General features: G+C 37.0%; 1 protein-coding gene across 4 annotated transcripts in view; it reads right to left on the bottom strand.

Moving 5' to 3' along the window:
• The window catches only part of FRS2 (fibroblast growth factor receptor substrate 2), a 109,129-nt gene that overhangs the window by 28,116 nt on the left and 59,510 nt on the right, over nucleotides 1-21,503 (bottom strand). For 3 of the 4 annotated variants that reach the window (XM_050750107.1, XM_050750106.1, XM_050750108.1), the window contains 2 exons: nucleotides 20,808-20,903; nucleotides 19,720-19,762 (listed from right to left, as the gene is read on the bottom strand). The gene's annotated coding sequence lies outside the window, so the exon portion shown is untranslated. Of the gene's footprint in view, nucleotides 1-2,731; nucleotides 2,935-19,719; nucleotides 19,763-20,807; nucleotides 20,904-21,503 lie in introns of those variants that run through there. The other variant, XM_050750109.1, reaches the window with a different exon arrangement.

The following is a 21,503-nucleotide window of genomic DNA, read 5'->3' as shown; positions in this document are numbered from 1 at the left end:
GCTGTAGTGCAATGGCACGATCTTGGCTCACCGCAACCTCCACCTCCAGGGTTCAAGCAATTCTCCCGCCTCAGCCTCCCGAGTAGCTGGAATTACAGGTGTGCGCCACCATGCCCGGCTAAGTTTTGTATTTTTAGTAGAGACAGGATTTCACCATGTTGTCCAGGCTGATCTCGAACTCCTGACCTCGGGTGATCTGCCCACCTCAGCCTCCCACAGTTTACTCTTTTGAATCCTTGTGGACTCTGTAATAAGGTATCTAGGATTAACTCAATGACGTACAAAGTAAGACACTACACTCAGAGGCAAAGGGGTCTTGTAAGTTAAAGTACCTGGCCTTTACTTCATGAGTTCTGTAACAGTGATTTTAAGCATCAGAAGCCTTTGTTTCTTACTTTCCAGTTCCTGGTTGTGTTTAAGACAGTAGACGTTACCTACCAAAAAAGTGATCCTCAGGTATGGTGGCCACTATACTGTTATTGTTGTTACTTTGAAAATTAATAGACATATATCCTGTTTTTCATCAAAGCTGAGACATGATTGATTTTAAGACTGATATTTTATATACCACTGAGAAAGAAAAAAAGTCAATTTAACTATAATATGCCACTAATTGTAAGACACACCCAAATTTTAGTGAATAAAACTGGAAAATGTCTCTTAGGATCAATAAAATATGTCATACAGTCAATGAAAGAACTATCAACACACTACAAATAACAGAAATGCAAAGTTGTTTGGATTGTCTTTTCTTTGCTCCTTCCCAGATGGTGAAGATAGTTACAATCAAGTGGTAGGATTTCAGAGCATCCAAGACTGATGTGATGTTCTTTTGAGCCCTTGCTAAATATTGATCTAAAAAACAATCTCATAATGCAGCCTGCTGGGAACTATTTTCTCCATTTTTCAATGGGGAAATGAAGGTGAATAAATTAATCAAAATTTTACTAGAAGTCAAATTTAGAATGTTCAGTTTTCTGCTCTACCACATTAACAAAGACAATATGCACCCTTCCTCTAAAGGTTTCATGGTTTGCTTTCCTTCAGATTTACCTGGGTCTTAACTTAAACACGTACCAATCATCCATGGTGAAGGTAATTCTGAAGAGCCACATTCATAATTACACTTGAGCTCATCCCTCTGAAAACAACTACAATAACATATAATTTGGTAGTTTTGTTTGTTTGTTTGTTTTAAGACAGGGTCTTGCTCCATTGCCCAGGCTGGAGTGTAGTGGGGCGATCAAAGCTCACTGCAGCCTTAACCTCTTGGACTCAAGTGATCCTCCCGCGTCAGCCTCCCAAAGTAGTTTGGATTACAGGCGTGCACCACCACACGCAGCTAATTTTTTAAATGTTTTGTAGAGACACGGTCTAGCAATGTTGCCCAAGGGGTCTAGAACTCCTAGCCCCACGCAATACTCCCGCCTTGGCCTCCCAAAGTGCTGGGATTTGAAAGCAACTTTGAAAATATTTCTTTCTTCTTCTTCTTTTTTTTTTTAAAAGACAAATGTGAAGAAAACAAATCTCAAAAAAAAAAACAGCTGAAATTTCTAAGAAGATGTCTTATTCCGTCATACTCTCAAAATGTTTCTTCACTAATACTGGCTGAAAAGCTGCGTACTTTAATCTTTTTAAAAAGACTTTGAATAATTAAAAAGTCTTCGAACTTAATTCAACAGTTAGCTACAAATAATATTGGTTTCCTATAATTATGTACATAAAATACTCATGTTGAAGCCTTATAGTTTTAAATTTTCCACACGTAAATTACAAAATTGAATTCCCAGAAATGATTCATCCTTCTAAACAGAAAGTACAGTATGGCTCAGGTGAGGTTTTAATTCTCATATAATTGACAAATGGCATACAATATCTCTGCTATCTCAATGTACTTTAAACACTACATTAGAATTTAAAATGAAAGGCTTTGGTGGTTTTGCTTGTTTTGGGACAGGTCTTGCCCCATCGCCCAGGTTGGCAATATTGGAGATAATGTCTTCTAGAGAAATTTAGAATGCTAAAAACAAAGCCTGTCGTTTTAGACTTAGTGAAAATATGTACTTGAACACTAGAGAGATCTGAGTTCTTACTTAACCTCTCTGAATCTATATTTCCTCACAGGTTAAGTTAAAAATACTTCCTACCAACATTCCCTACACTTTATATGGTTTTTACAGGTTCGGAAGTGGTTGTTGCATGCCAATAACCATGAGGACTGAATTAAGTGGAGATGGGAGAGAGATTTGGGAGTCATCAGCTTACAGATCCAAGCATAGGGACAGTTAAGACTGCCCAGTGCGAAGAAAAGTAAGACCTGCAGCAGCTCAGAAACACCAACATTTAAAGGAATTGTGAAAAAAAAAAAAAGAGTGAAAAAAAGCCCACAAGGAGACTGGACATTCACTCTCCAAGAAACAAGAGGAAAACCCCCAAGAGTGTGGTATCACAGAAGCCTAGGGGAAGACTGAGGCAAGGTGAGTTGGGACTGAAAGAACATTGTCAAATCAATAAGGTAAGACTGTAGAAACCAGTGTGGAGAAGAAAATATTTAGCAATATGGAAGAGCAGAACAGAGACAGACAACTGTCTTCAAATTTCCATCTTATGGAATAATAGGCTTGATTTGCTCCTGAAATAGGAGACGGACCAAACAACAAAAGTCTATGCAAATGGAACAAAGTTCTATCTACCCAACAAATAACTGAGCTCCCTTTAAATGCTGAGTTACCAATCGCAGACAGTGTTTCAGTCGAGTCCATTACTGGTTAAGAAGTATGATGTTGTCTCTAAAAACAAAATGAATTAAATACACAAAATTAACAACAACAAAGTTGTGATGATTTTTCTCTAAAAACTCAAGTGTGATGTTGTCTCTAAAAACAAAATGAATTAAATACACAAAATTAACAACAACAAAGACGTGATTTGAGTTTTCTTTCAACTGAAATAAATTTCAAGGACTAAACTAAATCTGAACTACTTTACATTAAAGGGAACAAAAAGACACAACAAAACAGCTTTAAAATACTTAAGAAATATAAAGCATATTTCTTAAGTTATTATTTCTGAAGTTATAAAATATTATATTCAATTAACTTTAAGTAAAACACGTAAAAAAGATAAAAAGCATTTTTAACTTTGTAAGTCCAAAGTAAAACATTTAATATGATATAAAACCTCTAAAGTCTTCACCAAATTTTATGGTTGATTTTTAGCTGTACTAATTCTATTTAATATCATTAAAATCTACCCAACTGAGTTTTCATAATTTTCTACCACTAAATAATTATGTTCTTCATTTCTCTCTTTGCTATATTTTTAAACTTGAAGCACATACGTGTATTTGTTTGTTTTAAGGTAGGGCTTAAAAGTTATCTGCAATGCTGTATATTTTCCATTTGACCCTTCAAAGCCGCTCTCTAACCTTCTCTACTCTCCTCTGCGCCCTAGGAGCCTCACTTGCATGGAGGCACCAGCAGACCAGATTGGCTGTGGTTCCCTTCCTTACGGAGGTTCTTCTAGTAATGGCCCCTGTTAGGCAGCTCTCTCACATACTTACAGCTCTTGCTGACTCAGGTAATCACTTCCTCTCTCTTTCCCTTTTTAGACACCTAGGAGTGTTAAGAGCTGTTCCTAGCAGCCCGGTGTTCCTAGCAAACCTGGCTAACATCACGTGCTGATTTCCTTTAACCTGCCCATAATGTGTAAATAATCCCTTTATTAAATTCTTTTCCATTACAGGGTTCCTGCCAGAACCCTGACTTAAAGCAGTTGTTATTGATGTTTTCAATACAGTAATTATATATTACACTATAATCAGTGGAAAAGATACCTTATGAGAAAAGAGCCATGATCACCAGCTTTTACATTTCTTAGTCAAACCAACTAAGAATTGAAAATAAAAATTACCAACCTAAAAATGTTTGAGAGAAGGAATTACTTATTTTATTAATATCCAAAAATCTTGCAGTCACCCTTCACACCTTACTCTCTCACATCCCATATCCAATCCATCAATCCTTTCAGATCTGTCTTCAAAATATGTCCAAGTTCAACCATTGCTTAACATTTCCACTATTTCTTCTCTGGTCCAAGTTACCAACATTTCTTTATGAATTTTTCCCAACTACCTTCTAATTGGTCTTTGCCTCTGATTGTCCTGCTCTAGTCTTTTCTCACGAGAGCAACCAGATTAATTGTTAAAAAGTATTAATACAGGAGCTTGGTGCAGTGGCTTACACCTGTAATTCCAGCAACTTGGGAGGCTGTGGTGGGTGGATCACTTGAGACCAGGAGTTTAAAACCAGCCTGGGCAACAGCACAAGAACCTATCTCTAAAAAATAAAAAAACAACTTAGCCAGATATGGTGGTATGCACCTGTAGTCCTAGCTACTTATTAGGAGGCTGAGATGGAAGGATCCCTTGAGCCCAGAAGTCGGAGGCTGCAGTAAGCCATGACTGCACCATTGTACTCTAGCCTGGGTGAGAAAACAAGATCCTGACTCAAAAAAAAAAAAAAAAAAAGTATTAATGGATATTTTTCTGAAAATGGCAAAAATCATAACTCAAAAAACAGTAAAACAAACATATGTCAAAGATATAATTTAACTCATTAATAATAGAATTAGTAAGACGTTACAACTGGTTCAGAGGAACATTCCAACAACTACACATACATAGGGAATAAGGAGTTCTGAAAGAAATTTACAAATAGATGCAAAACAGGTATATTCACAGGTAATATCAACTGCATTCTACTGGGGATAATTTATATTTATTTTCATGAATAAGATTTACTTGCATTTTCTACTTTTTTATTGTGGTAAAATACACATAAAATTTACCATCTTAACTATCCATCATCCATCTCTGTAACTCTTTTTTTCTTTTCGAGACAGGGTCTCACTCTATCAACTAGGCGGGAGGGCAGTGATGTGACCATAGCTCACTGCAGCCTTGACTGCACAAGGGATTCTCCCTTCTCAGCCTCTCAATTAGCTAGGACCACTGGCACATCCCACCATGTGCGGTTAACTTTTTAATGTTTTGTAGAGGCAAGGTCTCACTATGTTGCCTAGGCTTCTTTTCATCTTGTAAAACTGAAACTCCACAGCTGTTAAACAGTAACTCCCTCCTCCTCCCATCCCCTGACAACAACCATTCTACTTTCTCTCTAATTTTGACTATACTACCTCCTTCACATAAGTAGAATCACATAGCATTTGTCTTTGTGTGACTGGCTTATTTCACTTAGCGTAATGTCTTCAAGGTTCATCCATGACGTAGCATATTACAGAATTTCCTTCCTTTTTAAGGCTGAATGATATTCCACTGCATCTACATACCACATTTTACTTACCCATTCATCTGTCAATGAACACTTGGGTTGCTTCCACCTTTTGGCTACTGTGTACAAATAGATATGGGTGTACAAATACCTTAAGACCCTGCCTTTGGTTCTTTTGGATATACTCAGAAGTTGAATTGCTGCATCATATGGTAATTCTGTTTTTAATTTTTTGAGGACCACAAAACTGTACCATTTTATATTCTCACCAACAGTGCATAAGGTTTCCAATTTTTCCACGTCCTCACCAACATTTGTTACTATTTTTTAAAAAAATAATAGCCATTTGTGGCCAGGTGCAGTGGCTCACACCTGTAATCCCAGCACTTTGGGAGGCTGAAGTAGGCGAATCTTGAGGCCAGGAGTTTGAGACAAGCCTGGACAACAGGGTAAAACCCTATCTCTACTAAAAATACTAAAAATACAAAAATTAACCAGGCATGGTGGCACATACCTGTAATCCCAGCACTTTGGGAGGCCAAGGTGAGTGGATCACTTGAGGCCAGGAGTTTGAGACCAGCCTGGGTAACACAGCGAAACCCTGTCTCTACTAAAAATACAAAAATTAGCCAGGTGTGGTGGTGCACACCTATAGTCCCAGCTACTTGGGAGGCTGAGATGTAAGAATCACTTGAATCTGGGAGGCGGAAGTTGCAGTGAGCTGAGATCATACCACTGCGCTCCAGCCTGAGCAATACAGCGAAACTCTGTCTCAAAAAAAGAAAAGAGTAGTGTGAGGGTAATATGAGTATGAGGGTAGTATCTCACTGTATTTCTTATTTGCATTTCTCTAATAATTGGTGACGTTAAACACCTTTTCATATGCTTACTGGCCTTTGTATATCTTCTTTGGTGTAATGTCTATTCAAGTCCTTGGCCCATTTTTAAATTAGTTTTTGGTTTTGAGTTTCAAAAGTTTTTTCTTGTATTGTTTGTGCCTTTGGTGTTACATCCAAGACACCACTGCCAAATTCAATGTCATGAAGCATTTGCCCTACATTTCCTTACAACAGTTGTACACTTTTGATTCATTTTAAGTTAATTTTTGTATATAGTGCTAGATGAAGGTCCAACTCCATTATTTTGTATGTAGATACCCAGTTTTTCCAGCATCACTTGTTGAAGAGACTGTCCGTTTCCCACTGAATAGTCTTGGTACCCTTGTCAAAAATTATTTGCCCATATATGCAAGTGTTTATTTCTGGGTTTTTTGTTTTGTTTTTTTTTTTTTTTGAGACGCGGTTTCGCACTGTCACCCAGGCTGGAGTGCAGTGGCACGATCTCGGCTCACTACAACCTCCGTCTCCTAGGTTCAAGCAATTCTCCTGCTCAGCCTCCCAAATAGCTGGGATTACAGGCCTCCACCACGACGCCCAGCTAATTTTTTGTATTTTTAGTAGAGATAGGGTTTCACCATCTTGGCCAGGCTGGTCTCGAACTCCTGACCTCGAGATTCACCCGCCTTGGCCTCCCAAACTGCTGGGATTACAGGTGTGAGCCACCACGCCAGTCTATTTCTGGGTTCTCTATTCTATTCCATTGGGCTATATGTCTGCCTAAATTTATGCCAATACCATGCTGTTTGATTACTGTAGCTTTGTAGTAAGTTTTGAAATCAGGAAGTGTGAATCAACAGCTTTGTTCTTCTTTTTCAAGATTGTTTTAGCTATTGACAGTCCCTTGATATTCCACATGAATTGTAGGATGGGCTTTTCTAATTTTGCAAAAATCATCATTGCGGTTTAGATAGGAATTGCACTGATTCTGTAGATTATTTTTAGTATTCATATCTTAACAATATGAAGGCTTCCAATCCATGAAAAGCAGAAGTTTTTCATTTATTTAATTTCTTTGAGCAATGTTTTATAGTTTTTGCTGTAAAAATCTTTCACTTCTTTGGTTAATTCGTATTTTATTCTTTTTGATGCTATTGTAAACAAAATTGTTTTCTTAATTTCCTTTTAGTATTGTTCATTGTTAGATGAAACTGCTAACGCTTTAGGGTTTTCTACATATAAGATCGTATCATCTGTAAACAGAGATTACTTTACTTCTTTCCAATTTGGATGGCTTTTCTTTTTCTTGCCTAATTGCTCTGGCTAGAATACCCATTACAATATTTAATAGAATTGGTGAAAGTGGGAATCCTTGCCTTGTTCCTGATCTCAGAGGAAAATCTCTTTTCAGTCTTTCACCACTGAATATGACATTCACTGTATTTTTCATATACAGCTTTTACTATGTTGAAGTAGTTTCCTTTTATTTTTTATTTATTTATTTTTTTTCAAGATGGAGTCAGGCTGGAGTGCAGTGGCATGATCTTGGCTCACTGCAACCCCCTCCTCCTAGGTTCAAGTGATTCTCCTGCCTCAGCCTCCTGAGTAACTGGGATCACAGGTGCACGCCACCAGGCCCAGCTAATTTTTACATTTTTAGTAGAGATGGGATTTCACCATGTTGGCCAGGCTGGTATCAAACTCCTAATCTCAAGTGACTCACCCACCTTAGTCTCCCAAAGTGCTAAAATTACAGGCATGAGCCACCACACCTGGTTCCTTTTATTTCTAATTTTAGTGTTTTTCTTTTTTAATTATGAAAGGATGCTGAATTTTGTCAAATGTTTTTTCTGCATCAATTGACACAATCATGTGGTTTTCTCCCATTCATACTTTTAATGCATACATTACATTGAACAATTTTCATATGTTGAACCATCTATGCATTCCAGGAATAAGTCCCACTTGATCATGGTATATAATCTCACTGATATGCTGCTGAATTTGGTTTCACTAGTATTTTGTTGAGGATTTTAACATCAATATTTATGATTCAATCGCATTTTTAAGAAGTTTTCTGTTAAGTTCCAGTACTCTAAAAAAAAAAAAGCCTTCCTACTCCGCCCCTGCCCTGCCCACAAAATGAGCCAGAGATAAACTCAATGGCTGAGCTAGACAGGACACCCATTTGCCATTTTTTTGTCCACTTCAATGTGGTTCACAACTTTTCCTGACAAAATCCTGCAATGGCTCCCCCTATTCCTCTGAAAATAAAAATTAAGGACTTTTCAATGGTCTCTATGAGATCCTAACATTTTCTGCCTCTCCCATTCCACTACTGATCATGTACTTTAAAATTCTTCACTCTCCATACTCTGCTCCAGCCACAACGGCCTCCTTGCTGTTTCTAGAATACACTAAGTATGTCCCTATCTCAGGTCCTTTGCAACTACTGTTCCTTGTACCTGGAATGCTCTTCTACCAGATATCAGCATAGTTTCCTCCTTCACTTGCTTCAGGTTTTTGTTCACAAATCAATTTATTAAAGAATTTTCCTGAGCACTCTACATATGAAATAGATAAGCCCTTACCCACTAGCCTATGATGATACACCTTTTCCTCTTTCCCTACTACATTGTTCTCAAAATACCTTACCACCAAGTGGCATACTACATATTGACTTGTTTTTTATTCTCTATCTTCACTCCACTGCCGCCACAAAACGTAAACTCCACAGTGGCAAAGATTTTGTTTTGTTCACTGAAATATCCTCAGTGCCTGAAGAGTGCCAGACAGATATTAAATGCTTAATAAGTTTTAGTTGAATGAATAATATCAGATATTGTTTAAAAATAGCAACATTCTTATTCATAAAATTTGTTCCTGAATTTCTGCAATGTACAAACATATCAATAAAACTACAACCAAATGCTTTTACATTTTTACTTATTAACATATGTTACTTAATAGTTACTTATTGAGATGACTTGCAAAAATGGGGCTCAAAATTATCACTTAGATTTGTCTGTACACTGACAGCTATCTCAAGAAAAATAATTTGAAATTTAAGAAACAGTATCACAAAATTTCTTTTAGAAGCAATGTTACCATGTTGTTATCAAAGTGAGCAAGTATACTCGTAAGACTGAGGTAGCACCAGATGTTTTCCTTTTTGTACTATAGATTCAAAAACTGTCATTTGGATTATAGTTATTATAGCAGATGTAACTCCTGAAGACTCTACCTGGGTAAGTCAACCGCCTAAGAGTCATTATCCAAGCCACACTATCTCCTCCAAGCTAGGTCACTCTTTGACATTTTGCAGTCTTGGGATGAGCCTAGGTGAAGGTGAAGATACTCTAAGAGTAAAGCAATTGTTTATGTTGAATTTCTCATCCTACAACTTTTCCTAAGCTCTTTCATTTTCTAACATTAAAAGGTACTTAATATTAACTAGAATTTACTTTGAATATATTTGAACTACCTGCCATATGCAATTCCAACACCAACATCTTTGATCTGAGTTATTTCAGTGAAAACAGAAATATGGTTACATATGGTTGAAAGTACAAGTTTGGAACATCACAGACCAATGAAATAATGGTTTAGCTACAAACAATATTAGTTTAAATATTTTTTCTTTACATACCCTGATTCATTCAAAAATCTGTTTGAAAAAATAAAGAATTTCAGAGCTAGTCTTTTTTCTGTATACTTTTTTCCTGTATACTTTAATAACCTCTAGATTACTTACAATACAAATGCTATCTAAACAGTTGTTATGCTGTATTTTGTAATTTTTTAAACTGCTTTCTATTTCAAATAATTTCAATCCGTGGCTGATTGAATTTGCAGGTGTGCAACCTATGGATACGAACAACCAACTATAAATCAAAGGTAAAGGTATCATAAAGTAAGGTTTTAAATTCCTCTAGTTGATAAGGCTGAACCTGTTTACGATTGGGTCTGACAGCATGCACATTTTCACTTTTTAATTAGAATGCTGCAAATTAATATGTTTGTTATACTAAGTATGTCCGTCAGTAAAGAAAAATATTCAGAACATACTCCCCCGCCATCTACATCTGGTTTTAGAGGCAATAAATGCTTCTAATATATGGCCCTGATAACACCTGCTTTAATAATAAAAAGATAATCAAATCATCTTTCGAGTGTGTGAGGAAAAATTCTGAAAATGGAGAAATAACTTATTTGAAACCAATCTCTTTAAATTATAAAAAAATGTGTTAGAATTACATCAAAGCATAAGACTTTTTACATAAAGTTACTAAATTTATATCAAAACCACTTCCCCTGAATTAACAATAATACAGTGTTACTTTTTTTTTTTTGAGACAGGGTCTCACCTTGTCACCCAGGCTGGAGTGCAGTGGTACAATCTTGGCTCACTGCAACCTCCACCACGAGGGTTCAATGATCATCCTGCCTCAGTCTCCTGAGTAGCTGGGACTACAAACACATGCCACCGCACCTGGCTAATTTTTGTATTTTTGTATGTTTTATTTTTTATTTATTTATTTTTTTTGAGATGGAGTTTCGCTCTTGTTGCCCAGGTTGGAGTGCAATGGCATGATCTCGGCTCACCCCATCCTCCTCCTCCCAGGTTCAAGCAATTCTCTTGCCTCAGCCTCCCGAGTAGCTGGGATTACTGGCATGTGCCACCATGCCCAGCTAATTTTGTATTTTTAGTAGAGACGGGGTTTCTCCATGTTGGTCAGGCTGGTCTCGTACTCCTGACCTCAGGTGATCCGCCCACCTCGGCCTCCCAAAGTGCTGGGATTACAGGTGTGAGCCACCACGCCCGGACTACTTTTTGTATTTTTAATAGTGAAGGAGTTTTGTCATGTTGCCCAGGTTGGTCTCAAACTCCCGGACTCAAGAGATCCACCTCCCTCAGCTTCCTAAAGTACTAGGATTACAGGTGTGAGCCACTGCACCTGGCCCAGTGTTACTTTTGTACCAGTAACTATACTAGAATACAGACTAACTGGGCCTAATAACATTAATGCTATATTCTTTATTTTTACAGAGTAGGCCAAATACACACATATACACACACTTCCTTTAAAACAAAAACAGCTAAATTATACATTCTAAGGTATTTTGTATAATTTTCATAAGAATTTTGGTTACTGTGAAGTTTAAAAATTTGAAATATTAAAGAAGTTAAGATTTTAATAAACACAACTTTCTACCGTTTGTGTGAGTAGGCCTTCAGATGGCAGCAAATGCAACATAATAAACGTTGGGCCTGTTTGTAAGAACTGGTTATCTGATATCCTCTTTTACTAAATTTTTTAAAACGAGGGTTGCTCCAGGGGAAACACGCATTCAAGAGTGGGATGTGATCTAAAATCAAATGAAAGTTGCAAAGTAGGTGACTTCTAGGTTTAAAAAAATACTTGAGGGACTCAGTTTTGTAGTTTTTTTAAAAAACAAACTTCATTACATTTAGTCATCATGTCTCTTAAGGATCCTCTTGGCAGTAACAGTTTTTCAGATTTTTCTTGTTTTTGATTATCCTGACCATTTTCAGGAGCACTGGTAAAATATTTTGGAAAACGCCTTCTCCTCTCTTGGAATTTGACACTTTTCTCATAATTAGACTGGGAGTATGGGATTTGGGGAGGAGGATCACAGAGATAAAGTGCCATTTTTATCACAACAAAGCCCTTAAAACATATTATCAACATGACTTATCACTGTTGATGTTACCCCTGACAACCTACCTGGCTGTCAGATTTCTCCACTGTGAAGTTACTTCTCCCTGAACTCTTCTGTACTTCTTGGAAGAAGTACTGAACTTCTTGGAAGGAAGGCATGCACAGCCCACACTTAAGGATTAGGGAATTGTGTCTCACCATGATGAAGGTGGAGTATTGACAAATTATTTGGAGATCTTCTGTACAGGAGATTTGTCTCTTCTCCATTTATTTATTTATTTATTTATTTATTTATTTATTTATTCATTCATTCATTCATTCAATCACTTATTCATATCAGTATCAGCCCGTGGATATTCATTTTATACTCTGGGTTATAATCCAATACTACTTTATACTTTACTTATTTTCTTCTTCAAATTATTCCAACTTTGATCATTGTGAGCTCTTTTAAGACTCCTATGCCCCTTTGACATAGTCCCATTTTGTGGGTTTTTTGTTAAAGCCCTTCTTTACTTTTTTTTTGGCACTACAAGATGTTCTAAGCTGATCTTGTCTATCTTTTTATTATTTTTTGAGACAGAGTCTCACACTGTCACCCAGGCTGGAGTGTAGTGGCACGATCTTGGCTCCCTGCAACCTCCACCTCCTGAGTTCAAGTGACTCTCCTGTCTCAGCCTCCCGAGTAGCTGGGATTACAGGTGCCCGCCACCCTGCCCAGGTAATTTTTTGTATTTTTAGTAGAGATGGGGTTCCACCATGTTGGCCAGGCTGGTCTTGAACTCCTGACCTTGTAATTTGCCCGCCTCAGCCTCCCAAAGTGGATCTTAGACGTCTGTTTCTTGCCCTAGTCCTAGATCGAGCCATTTTTCCAAGGAACCCTGGTCCTTAAGGAGAAGAGTACAGATTCAGCATCCCTAATTGGAAAATCTGAGAATTTTTGAGCACCAACATGACACCACAGGTGGAAAATTTCACACCCGACTTCACATGATGCGTGCACAAAATTATTTAAAATATTGTATAAATCACCTTCAGGCTATGTGTATAAGGCATATATGAAACATAAATGAATTTCGTGTTTAGACTTGAGTCCCATCCCCAAGATATCTCATTATGTATATGCAAATACTTAGAAATCCAAAAAAAACCCTGAAATTCAAGCAGGCACGGTGCCCATGCTTGTAATCCCAGCACTTTGGGAGGCCAAGAACAGCCTGGAGTTCAAGAACAGCCAGGAGTTCAAGAACAGCCTGGCCAGCATGATGAAACCCCATCACTACTAAAAATACAAAAAATTAGCCAGGCATGGTGGTGTGTTCCTGTGATCCCAGCTACTTGGGAGGCTGAGGCAGAAGTTGCAGTGAGCTGAGATCATGCCACTGCACTCCAGCCTGGGCAATAGAGTGAGACTCTGTCTCAAAACAAAACAAAACACCCTGAAATCCAAAACACATCTGATCCCAAGCATTTAGAATAAGGATAAGGATAATCAACTAGTATTAGAAACCAAGATTTGGGTTCTTGGTGTGCTCTTGCTATCGGGTGTCATTGCATCTAGGAGGGCCTCTGTGTAACTAAATTTTATGTTATTTTGTGAGGAATCTGCATAACAAAATATAGAAATAAACTCATGGAGAATAGACTAAGACCATGAAGTTGAAAGATTATACAATTATAGATAGGGTATTATCACTTTTTATGAATGTGTTTTGAAAATAATGCATCTGAATAATATAAGGGAACCTAAATTTTTAAAAATATAAACTTAACACATGTCATTTTTGTTGCAAAGAGAAAAAGGTGACAAATGTATAATGTCAGGAATAAAAGAGGAAGTTCAGTAGAATCCATCTTAATTCAAATGGACATGAAGTTAGTTGGATAATGCAGGAAATTAAAACACACATACCACCCTCACACACACCCCTTACCTTAAACATTTTATTTTAGCTTAAACATATAAAAAGGTATGAATTTACCAAACGTAAGGCCAGGGCCTTTTTTTGTTAATGGGAGATGGCTGATTAGAATTCTGTATTATGTTTCTCATACAAACCTTACCTAAGTTGTATGTTATTTGAAATGGATCAAGGGACTCTATTTCTAGCAACATGGTAGGTTAGATGTCCAGACTGACTCTACTGCTGGAATCTACAATGCTTTATATACATATTTTTAAAATTTTATTATTAAATGTTTTCCTAATCTGGCACAAATGTAAAAAGCTACAAAAGGCGGCTCTTGACTTTAAGGTAATTTCATCATGCTGCTTAGAAAACTGCAGACTGCGGGAGACAGACTATATAGTCCAAGACTGCCTTGCATACAGTTGCAAATCCCCAAATCCACAAAGTACAAATGAATGAGCAGCAAACCTACCTTGTAGAAGGTGACAGCAAGTAAACTTGCCTGCTTGACCTTGACGCTGGTAAAAAGAAGAAAATCTCCTGCAAGAATTTATAACTATAAGCTGCTCTTAAATGAGTTTGTGGAGACGAAAAAGGACAAAAAGGCATAACATGAAAAATAGACTATATGTCTAATTAGAGTTATAGAAGGAGAAAATAAGAGGCATTATTCAAAGAGATAATGGTTAAGAATTTTCCACAATTATTCAAAGAGATTATTATCCTCAGATCCAGGAACTCCCAAAGAATCCCAAGTGGGATTACAAAAAATAAAATGAGGAAATGAAAAAAATAATGCCTCAATACATTATACAAAACTGCAAAACACTAAATGGGAAGGAAAAAAAGGCTTAAGACAGCCAAATAAAAGGGTGATTACTTACAAAGGAAGGGCAATTAAGACTTCTCAACAGCAATACTGGCAGTCAAAGGACTGGAATAATGTCTTCAATATGATGAGAAAACAGAATTCTACACACAGAGAAACTACCTTTCAAGAATGAAGTTGAAATAAGACATCTTTAGACAAAGAAAAAAGTGTCTTTTTCACCAAAGGATCTTCACTGAAAGAAATTCTAAAGAACATACTTCAGGTAGAAAAAAAATTATCATAGACGAAAGGTCTCAGATCCAAAAAGGAACAATGAGCCAAGAAAACAGTAATTAGGTAAACAAATTTAAACAAAGGTTTACTACCTAAAACAGTAATTTGTCTAAAATTCTGTATGTATGCATAAGAAGAATATGCCAAAACTAAGATAACAGACAACAATGTTACAGGTTGAGAGGAAGACAACCAGAGAGTACTAAGTTACTACATTATTCAGGAATAGATTAAAGATACTAATTTGGACTTTTCTAAGAAAAGCATGTTAAAATAGCCAGAGCAAGCACTAAAAGAATAAATAATATATTAATTATAAACAAATATACATGCATGCAAGGTATGGAGAGGAGATGGAATGAGACAAACATATATGTCTAACTCAATACAAAAGACTGGCAAGAATGAGAGGAAGAATTGGATAAACAGAAAAACCACAGAAGGGGACAGAAATATATGTAAATCAGAGCTGGGCATGGTGGCTTACATCTGTAATTCCAACACTCTGGGAGGCTGAGGCAGGAGGAACGCTTGAGTCCAGGAATTCAAGACCAACTTAGGCAACATAGTAGGATACCATCTCTAAAAAATTAAAAAATCAGCCCAGCATAGTGGCGCATGCCTGTGATCCCAGCTACCTGAGGGGCTGAGGTGGGAGGATCGTTGACAGCAGCAGATAGAGGCTAGAGTAAGCCATGATCGTGCCACTGCACTCCAGCCTGCGCAACAGAGCGAGATCTTGTCTCAAAAAAAGAAAAAAAAAGTTAAAAAAAAAAAATCTAAATCTATCAGCAACACAATTGACTGAAATTCTCCAGTTAAAAAATAAAGACTGTCATTCAGAACAAAAATAAAACTGAATCTTATTCTATTTACAAAACTCCAACGAAAATACATGAAAAACTAAAGAATGAAAATACTGGCCAGGTGCGGTGGCTCATGCCTCCTGTAATCCCAGCACTTTGGGAGGCTGAGGTGGGTGATCACCTGAGGTCAGGAATTCGAGACTGACCTGGCCAACATGGGAAACCCCATCTCTACTAAAAAAAGAGAAATTAGCCAGGCATGGTGGTGCGTGTATGTAATCCCAGCGACTCAGGATGTTGAGGCACAAGAATTCCTTGAACCTAGGAGATGGAGGTTGCAGTGAGCTGAGATTGCGCCACTGAACTCCAGCCTGGGTGACAGAGTGAGACATCGTTTCAAAAAAAAAAGAATGAAAATACTACACTAACCAAAAGAAAACTACACTAGCTATATTAATCCAAGAAAACAGCAATAATAACAATTTTTAAAAAAATGTAAGGCTAAAAGTGTGTTTAGATAGAGGGCCCTTTCATAATGATAAAAAATTTGATTTAACAAAAAGATAAAACAATTCTAATCCTAAATTGTTTCATTATTTTGGCTTATTAATGTACTTAATAGCATACAGTCGGCCGGGCGCGGTGGCTCAAGCCTGTAATCCCAGCACTTTGGGAGGCCGAGACGGGCGGATCACGAGGTCAAGAGATCGAGACCATCCTGGCTAACACAGTGAAACCCCGTCTCTACTAAAAAAATACAAAAAAATAGCCGGGCAAGGTGGCGGGCGCCTGTAGTCCCAGCTACTCGGGAGGCTGAGGCAGGAGAATGGCACAAACCCGGGAGGCGGAGCTTGCAGTGAGCTGAGATCCGGCCACTGCACTCCAGCCTGGGCAACAGCGTGAGACTCCCTCTCAAAAAAAAAAAAAAAAAAAATAGCATACATTCAAAATAAATAAAGCAAAAATTAACACATCTATAAGGAGAAACTGACAAACCTACAGTCATGGTGAGAGACATTAATTACCATGTCTTTCTTACTAGAGAAACTGACAAATCAGTCCCCAAATAAAACTAAACCTGAATCCAAAACAAAACCGAGAAGATATGAATAGAACAATTAACAAGTTCTTAGACATAAATATAACACTGTACTTAATAAATGAAAAATTTGCATTCTTTCTAAATACACATGGAACATTTACAAAAATTAGCCACATTCTAGGTGGGAGGATTGCTTGAGCCCAGCAGGTCAAATTATTTTAATCCTTTCCTTTCCCTCCATATTTTATAAATTAATCACTTAAACAGCAATCATTTCAAAGCAAAGAGACTATCTGGTTGTGAAAAACAATATGATGCTCATGTAATACAGGGCTGCCACTGTTCCAACTACTTCATATCTTAAATACATCACATTTATGCCCTCATTTAAGATCAACACATCATTGTAGGAATTAAGAAAAAAGGATAAAAAACAAAAATAACACATTTCATTTAAGTATCTACATCAACGCCTATATCTAGATCTCATTTCAAGTATTAGTAATGTTGCCCATAGTAAAATCTTAACAGCATCTCAGGTAAATGGGATGTTAGTTTGACCCTTCTCACTGTCCTTGAATCATTATTTTTACCAAATTGGCTACTTATTTGTCAGATAGGCCCAGAACCTAACTTTGGATGCCTTGAGGAAAAAACACTCAGTTTTTAAAAAAGAAGAAATGGAACGAGTAGACAACACATTTTTAGGAATCTCCAAATAATTCTGAAATTACAGTGCCAAAGAAATACACAACTACAAGGAACACATCATTTACTTGGGGACTATTAATACTGTATATATGACTGAAAAGGATGAACTGGAAAGATGACATTTATTCCAAGATAAATAATTATTTTAAAAATATTAAAAAATATGTATCCATCCAGCAAAATAGACACATTCCCATCTCATCTGCCATCAAAGCACCGTCCCCAACTTCAACCCCAAACACACACATACATATAAGACAGACCTTTTTCATCTAAACTGTAAGCCTGTGGCTTACATGAAAACAAAATGATTTTAACCACACACAAGCTCCGGCACTCAGACTTGTAGTTTCTACATGCTGCCCACACAGCACTTTGTGAGCATGTGATTAGGAGGAATGATGTACAATCACACCACATTCCTTCCCTCAGCTCACACATCGAGAACTTGCCCTCTCAGCTGCATTCTTCTCCAAACAGCCATGGTCACCTTAGCAACCCTGTACTCCTAATATGGACAGCTGGTCCATTTAAAGTCAGTACTTCTTGGCAGGGAAAATGCTTGTTCTTCAAATTGGGGGAGAGAGGAGAGGTTTTCCTTTCAATACACATTACAGGGGTTGATTTAACTTGATCAGCACTTTTGTTACGTGGCAGCAATTTGTGTTGAGTTTCAACCTATTCTGAATTTTGTTTTTTTGTTTTTCAATCTAAAAGCACGTAGCTGAAAAAATAAAATCAAGCCAGCTAATAAGGAATTCTAAGAGTGGAACGTGAAACAAAAAGGTATCTAAAATAACTGTTCTTTTATAAAACTATAAAACGATCCACATTTTTGTGTATTACGTTCAACCTCAGTTAAAATGAACTGTAACACCTCAAGTCCTAATACACAATAAGAAATCAGGGTCAGAAGACCCACATCTTTTTAATATCATAGTCTATTTTTGAACAACAAAAACACTGCTAAACTTCAAAGTCCCATAACTTCAAGTAGACTATCAATCTGCATTTCCGTATTCCACCACCTACATGTGAAATCTCTTAGTCTTTCCACAGGCTTAAATGTGAGCTAGGTATAAGCCAAGTGGTTACTACTATTATCTGAAGACCCTTCAGACCTAAAGTGACCTAGAATAGGACTGGATTACTCAAAAACAATCTAAATCTCTGCCTCTAACAGTAAAGCATGGTCTGAACCAAATTAAGCCTTTTGGGACAGAAGATACTGGTTTATAATCCAGTATACCTGATTTTCACACTACAAACAAATAATTTGGTGGGGAGGGGATTACTATATTCTGAAAAACACAAGATCAAATTGTTCATTTCATCCCCTTGATGAAATTCTAATTTCCCACCCATCAAAACTAGACACATAACCTTTAAGTAGACAGGTATGCTCAAAACTAGAAATACAGCCAGGCGCGGTGGCTCACACCTGTAATCCCAGCACTTTGGGAGGCCAAGCCAGGCAGAACACCTGAGGTTGGGAGTTCGAGAACAGCCTGACCAAACTGGAGAAACCCCGTCTCTACTAAAAATACAAAACTAGCCAGGCATGGTGGTGCATGCCTGTAATCCCAGCTACTCAGGAGGCTAAGGCAGAAAAATCATTTGAAACCAGGAGGCAGAGGCTGTGGTGAGCTGAGATCGTGCCATTGCACTCCAGCCTGGGCAACAAGAGCAAAATGCCATCTCAAAAAAAACAAAAAACAAAACAAAAAAAAACCTAGGTAACTTAAATTTATGGCATTCATTCTAAATTGGAAATACTTATGAAATACTTTTCTATATAACAGAGGTGGACGAAATTCATATTAATAAATGTTCCTTTGACTATGGCCTACAGTATTCATGGCTTATATTTTTGTCTGTATATGTGTGTTTTTTAAACTTCTCAGGCTATGAGGTTCTTCCTAGTTAGAAAGCACTTCTTTCAAGTTAAGACTATCCTAGTAATTACACCTTTTATATATAGGAAAGTATCAGCTGGGTGGCAGTATAAGATTAGTAAAAGAACCCAAAGCCAATCCTAATACTGGTTTCCTCATTTGTAAAATGAGAATACTATCTATTCTATTTATGCAGTGTGGTAATATATCAAAATAAGAATAATAAAATTACTATGCCATACAAAAGACTCAAAATTAAAGAAATTGGAGAAAGGGACTAAAATTCTGACATAGTAAAACAGTAGCTAATAAATTAGTGAGAATCCTATGATAAAGAAAAGGTATTAAATAAATACATGGAAGCAAATTTTTAAAAATCAAGAGCAATTAAGCCTTACTCAACTATATTGATTTTATTACTATATTTACAATTTCTTACCTTGTGGAATTCTCTTCTGAGAAAAATAGATACAATTTTGTTCCTAAAAAAATTTCAGGTAGAAAGTTGAAATGTTAGTTTCAAGACAGTCTATTAAAAATGAAAACTTACAAAATGCTAACATAGTACATTCAGAATATTATGCTATGACATTTGATATTATGAAAGCCTGAGAGACAGTTGGTCTCTAATAACAAAAGTACGTGTTATTAAAAAATATATAAAATTTATTACTTTTATTACAAAAACACTTATTCTACTTGCTAAATATCAAGTCATTTTGCTAGGTACCTGATGATATGTGGCAATTTTTATATTCTAAAACAGTTGTTAAGTCAAATAGGTTTTCCTCTAAGACTTGATGTTCTGAAGGGTACTTTTTTTTTTTTAGGTGTAATTCACATAAGGTAAAAAGCATTTCTTTGAACAGTGTTTTTTTTAAATATATACACAAAGTTTTGTAACCATGACCACATCATCTTATTCCAGAATATTTTCACCACTCCAATAAGAAACCCCATACTGAAAGGTATACTTTTAATCCCAGGAAGAAACATACGAAATAAATTTAATTTTTAAAAATATGCAAGAAGCGTACCAATCAAAATTATGTTGTAAGATACACCACAGAAGTACACTTCTTAGAGCTGTATGGTAGAATCTGTACTACAAAGTAAAACCAAAAATACAAGGTAACTTTAATGTCTACTTTTTTTTTTTTTTTTTTTTTTTTGAGACAGAGTCTCACTCTGTTGCCCAGGCTGGGTGCAGTGGCACAGTCTCAGCTCACTGCAGCCTCCACCTCCATTCTCACGCCTCAGCCTCCCAAGTAGCTAAAATTACAGGCACGTGCCAATACCCCTGGCTAATTTTTATATTTTTAGTAGAGACAGGGTTTCACCAGGTAGGCCAGGCTGGTCTTGAATTCCTGACCTCAGGCGATCCACCTGCCTCAGACTCCAAAAGTGTTGGGATTACAGGTATGAGCAAGCATGCCCAGCCTGTCTACCATATTTTTTAATTAAATGATTTTCAAAGTAGATAACTATAAAGTTTAAAAAAAAAAAAAAAGATTTGGCCACACTTACCAAGCTGGTTGACACGCCACAGCTGCATCTTACTTTATGACAAATGGACTGTTTCATCACTTTTGCATCTGGGCATCTACTTCTTAATGGTCATTTCTGAAATATAGGTTAAGTTATTAAGAATGCTACTCTTGAATATATTATAACAAAACTCTTTAAGGACAATTATCTAAATTGTAGTGACCAGAAAGAACTTTCAAAGCATTTTTTCCCCTTTGAGATAGGGTCTCATTCTGTTGCTCAGGCTGAAGCGCAGAGGCACCATCACACCTCACTGCAGCCTCAATCTCCTGGGCTCAGGCAATCCTCCCACCTCAACCTTCTGAGTAGCTGGGACCACAGGTGCATGCCACATGCCCAGCCAATTTTTTAAATTATTATTTGCAGAGACAGGGTCTTACTACACTGCCCAGGCTAGTCTTGAACTCCTGCACTCAAGCAATCCTCCTGCCTCAGCCTCCCAAAATGCTGGGATTACAGGTGTGAGCCACCATGCCCAGCCTCAAAGCACTTATTGAGCAACCTTCTCATAAGAAAACATTAACAACAGGGCTGAGACTGGGGAGCGGGGGGTGATAGAAAATATATGGGAGCCCTAATATAGTACATTCTGAACACAACAAATTGCTTATTTATTATAAACAATTATTATCATTAATTGTTATAAGCAATTATTATTTTTATTGTCAACTTTCC

Source organism: Macaca thibetana, chromosome 11 (assembly GCF_024542745.1).
Source record: "Macaca thibetana thibetana isolate TM-01 chromosome 11, ASM2454274v1, whole genome shotgun sequence".
Classification (NCBI taxonomy): Eukaryota; Metazoa; Chordata; class Mammalia; order Primates; family Cercopithecidae; genus Macaca; species Macaca thibetana.
The sequence above is the reverse complement of the archived record's forward strand: the minus strand, read 5'-3'. Positions and strand labels throughout refer to the sequence as shown.